At 42.4% G+C, this 4928-nt stretch overlaps 1 long non-coding RNA gene across 1 annotated transcript in view; it reads left to right on the top strand.

The window, feature by feature from the left end:
- LOC112945048 overlaps positions 1-4127 on the top strand; it is a 32451-nt gene extending 28324 nt beyond the window's left edge. The window contains exon 2 of the long non-coding RNA XR_003248932.1: positions 3376-4127. This is a non-coding gene — a long non-coding RNA (uncharacterized LOC112945048). The remainder of the gene's footprint in view (positions 1-3375) is intronic.
- Positions 4128-4928: the final 801 nt, after the last annotated feature.

The following is a 4928-nucleotide window of genomic DNA, read 5'->3' as shown; positions in this document are numbered from 1 at the left end:
AAAAAAAAAAAAAAAAAAAAAAAAGTGAGGACCTTGCTCCCCTTCCCATATCTGCCTCATCTCCCATATCTTTCAATCCTACAACTTATGAAAGAAAGCACCAGTCTCATAGAACAAGCTTTTCTGAGACTTGGGTTTGATTTAAGCAGAAAAAAAAACCCTTGTAAGAAAACGTATTCAGTACTTGGCCTCAATTATGAGCAAGAAGAAGAATTCAGCTTTGCTGGTTTTGGTAAAAAAAGCAATTCCTTAGCACTGCCCCAATCATTGTTGAAATATTGTGGACTCTAGCTGCTGTGAGTTTGAGCTGCTGGAGGAGGCAGATGTGCACCTGCAACAAGGCTGAGCTCTGCTGCAGTGTGACAGTGCGAGCCAGGATCCGATCCAGGCTCCTTGGAAATCAATGGAAATTCTATCCTTGACTTCAGTAGGCTTTGGACTCGGTTCCTGCTGAGGCAAAGTGGCAATAAGGCTCTAAGGGAGTGGAGAAGTTTTCTGGCTTAAAAAATCAGCATTTTCTGTTGAAGGGCTCTTTATGCAAGGGCTCTTGGCTTCAGGTGTGAAAGAGTTTTGCACATGCTTTGCTCAGATCTCCTCTCCTAGTGCAGTAGGTTTCTCTTTTGTGACCATTAATGGACATCCCAGCTGGACAGTGGAACTGCCCAGATGATTCTCATGTGAAACTTAAAATCATGATGAGTTTGCTCAAAACATGATCTGTCTTCGCTCAGAAGCTCCCTAAGCTTTCTGAACCTTTCAGCAGAGCTGGATGTACTCAAAGCCATAATGAAACACAAAACCAAGTCAGAGTTCATGTAATCTGGGAGTTCCTTGCACATATTTGTTCATGGTTGCATCTCAGAGACTGTCTATATTTTTTCTTTGATCTTAAGCTCTTCCGAAAGACTTCAGAGTAGAAGATGTGCTGAGGTCTGAGCCAGAAAAGAGTTTTTCCAACAGCCACTGCAACCCGAGTCCCCCATAAACATCTGGGACTCAGCAGGAATTATACCCAGGTCCTTCAGATTGCAGCATTGTGGTGACCTTCTAGACTGATTAAAGAAATGACATTGATTGACTTTGAAGAGAGCCACATCCACCCTTCTTCTGCCAAAAAGGCAGTGGCTGCAACACGAAGCCTCAAGAATGGGGCATTGCTCCTCCAAGTACATGGAAGACATCCAAGGGTAACTGGATAGTGCAGATAATGGGATAGGGTTTCTTCCCTCCTCTCCCTCAAATACCATATAGCTAAATTTTAGCTACTCAGACCTTGGGAGAATTTTTTTTCTGATAGCAGTTTAAAATATGAAACAGCTAAGGAAATGAGCTCTTTTTATAGGTTGCATAGGATGTTCAGTGGTTGAGAATGTTAAAAGGACTGGTAATTTTGACCCTGGAAGGAACTTCAGAGGTGATGAGGGAGGCTACACTGTGGCACGGTCTTCTGCTGTTGTGAGGACCAGCATGAGCAGACGGTACTAACAGGGAAAAGAACGTTATTTCTCTGGCACACCCACTCTCAGTGACTTTACACTTTGGGGCATGTAGCTTGTGAGATGCTAAAAAGGCCTGATTTTCAGAAGATACTTAATATTTTGTAATATCTGGCCTCTTTAAAGCACCTTGAGTTGGAACTGAGAAACTGGCATCCACAATTGCTACTTTGGAAAATCTAGGCCACTGAACCTAATATGAACTATCAGAAACCAGAGACGAGGAAGCATTTATGTTAGAGAATGCTTAGTGGCTTGAAAACTACAAATCAAAATAATTCATCCTTTTATGTGTAAATCTCTTTCTCTTTGATACACGAATTGAAAAGCTGTCTAGTTTCCTTGTAGTTTCCATAAGTAAGCAGCATGCTACTGTATCCCCTCGAACACTATTTAGTCTTTCTTTAAAGTGCAGACCTTTTAAGGTCACACAAGCTCACCTGCATGCTAAAACTCAACCAACTGAACCTTACACCTAAACCAGTAAACAAGGAGGTCCTGTGTACTATAGTTCCCTCCTGGCAAGGGTGCAATGCGACAAATGGTGAAGCACCAAAAGATCAAAGTGCTTTTTCAGCGATAACAATAAAATCGGAGCCAGAAAGTCACAAAGTCCTGGTGCTGCTGCCTGGTGTTTGAAAGCTGATTTTTGCATGTATGACACTGCTAGCCCATTGAGAAGGGACATGGGCAGGAACTACAACTGGGAATAATAGCAAATTTGGATCATGTGCAGCGTATTTCTGAGCCAGTAAAAAGAATGAAGAGTCACTGTAGGACACCCATGTGGAAGGGATTACTGTAGCTCACTGAACTCACAGTTAGGGTATTGAAAAGCAGCTTGAGTACAGACGTGTTTTGTACCTATTCTAGAGTCATTTACCTCTGTCTGAGCGGACAACTTGAGCCAAGTCCTGTTGAAGTCAATAGCTGTCCTGCCTTTCGGAAGGATTATGCCCCTAAATAGCTATTTTCGGAAGTGTACTTTGCCTGGTGATAACACAAAGCAGAGGATGGATGATTAACACCAATTAGGATTATTTATGAGAATGCAGAAAACAATAGGTCTACAAATCATTCTCTTATCAATTGGAGTTCCTCCTGCATAATTTAGTCATCGCTGGGCAAACTGTGTTTCATTGTTCTTTAAGCAGAGATGTTAGCTCATGTTAGCTAAAGTTTGCGGAAATGTTGATGGTTCAATATGACCTAATAAAACAGCAGACTTCTGGTGGTTTTCAGCATTTCTTTTTTTTATTCATGTATCCTCTACAGTTTTCCCTGGATATATTTAATGAATTGAAGCTGACTCACAGTAGAGTTGTTCTTCGTGGGTTACGCTTCGACTGAGTTTACACTAGTGCTTTGATTTGGAATGATAGGGCGGTTTTTCAGCACTGCCCTGATCATCTCCATTTATCATGTGCTAGTGAAGTTGCAGAGCAGTTTTGGTGCACTCAGATTCCTTTAAGAGAAGACTAAATGGGAAACTCTCCCCAAAAGCACTCCAGTTCTTGGTGGGGACATTCAGCTCTCCTCCCGTGGGTAAGTCACCCCACTGCTAGGTCCTGCAGCAAATACAGACACTAACTATCAGCAGAAGCCTCTCAAACCGTGCAGAACTGCCCTACGAGACAGACGTGGATCTTGCCCTGTAGAAAGGATCAAGGGCTGTATGTGCTGCCATTTTTGCTGGTATTTTTGGAGGAGCAGCTGCTGTGACTTTCTGCTGCTCCTCTTTTCTTCCACTAAGACTTCTCCTGGTTCTCTTTTCTGTTTATTAACTCCCTCGTCTTCTCTAGTTGTCCTGCTTTGCCGCTCTCCTTGTTTCTTCCACTTGTATCACCTTTGTGATCCCTTTTCCAATTTCCAACCTTAGTCTCCCAGAAGATCTGGAGTGGTGGATCCAGAGGACCCAGAGGAAATCACACTGTAAATCTGTACCATGAGGAGACCAAAAGTTTCTTCAGCAGCAAGAGATAACCCAGGACTGCTGACAGGTATGGGGACCAGGGAGCGATGCCACATACATCAAGAAGGCACCATTCTTGAAGACAGAGACTTTGGGGCAGCATGGCAGTCCTGTGTGGAAAGCTTAAGGAGATCTGCAGGTGGGAACGCACCACCAAGCCAGCCGCTTGCTTGGTTTAGTCCATGGACCTCTGGGGTCTGCACACCCGAGGCTGAAAACTTTCAACTGACCCAAAACTTCCTCTCTGACTGGACTTTTGATATGATAGCAATGGCACCAAAAGTTCAATATATCTGCTTTGCCATAACTTTTTCAACCTGCTAATTATCCCAGGACTATTTGCAGTTAAAATTGCTCTGACTTAATTACATGAGACTTAATTTCAGTTGCTTGGTCAGCTTTAAAAACATATATTCAAGTGTGAACCACAAGCACAGCGTTTTGGAAGCCTCTTTGTCTTCTCACTTTATGTTGGTGTAAGCAAAGAAGCTGTGCTATGGTTCTCCATTTTGTTACACATGTCCAAGTCCATCTCAGTTCTGGATAGACTGTTTCCAGGCTCATCAATTTAAGGGAGGCACAAACTACTCCTTATAGCATGGCTTATGTTTTTTGCAACAGTGTAAACATTGAATGTTTGTCTTATGCTTACACTTTTTTTTTATGTAAATAAAGTTTATTGAGGCCAGAAATGGAAATACATTGATTTTACAGAGATTAATACGTGTACTGACATTTTATGTAGAAGCATACATTTGAATGATTCTTGCAATGTTTAATTGCAACAACAACAACAAGAAATGAGAAAGGAGAACAAAAGGATTGGCATGGGGAAAGAAGAGAGATGGTAAAGGACCGAGAAGGGAAATGGTGGAGTAGAAGGATAATACTGGTTATCAGAGCATTATTTGAGAATTCCCATGATTAGAGTTTATTATCTCTCTGACCTCTCCATTTTGTTATAATCTGCAGCTCAAGTGATCAATAATAAATGGCTTCCAAATTTCAGTGCATTTTCTCCCTTGCACAAGAAGCTTTTGCCTCCTTTTTCCCACACCGTAAGAGCTTGTCGGTGTTAAAGCATGAAGACTTTGTGCTTGTTCTTCTGGTCCATGAGTGCTGTTATTTAGCTAGCAAGAGCCCCATAGTGATTCACAGGGTAACAGTTCTGCGTATTGCACTGGGATGAGCATGGATGCATTGCAGCTGCTATGCAAACACAGGTGTATATCCTGAGTAGACTTCCCAGTTCCACCTGAGCACATGAAAGGAAGTCCTCGTGAGAGTCAACAGCAGAGCTTTTTAAACACCTCCAACCAGCTAATGGGTTTTCCTTAATACATTGGCAGTGTGCCCCTTCCTTCCCCTGCAGGAATACTAGGCTGGCTCTGCAGCTGGGCTTTTCTTTTGGTGTTACAGCATGCAGAAGAAATAAAGTGCAAGAAGACTCTAATAGCTGA

Source organism: Nothoprocta perdicaria, unplaced genomic scaffold, assembly GCF_003342845.1.
Source record: "Nothoprocta perdicaria isolate Ctin4 unplaced genomic scaffold, notPer1 scaffold_18, whole genome shotgun sequence".
Taxonomy (NCBI): domain Eukaryota; kingdom Metazoa; phylum Chordata; class Aves; order Tinamiformes; family Tinamidae; genus Nothoprocta; species Nothoprocta perdicaria.
This window is presented reverse-complemented; position numbering and strand designations above follow the sequence as displayed.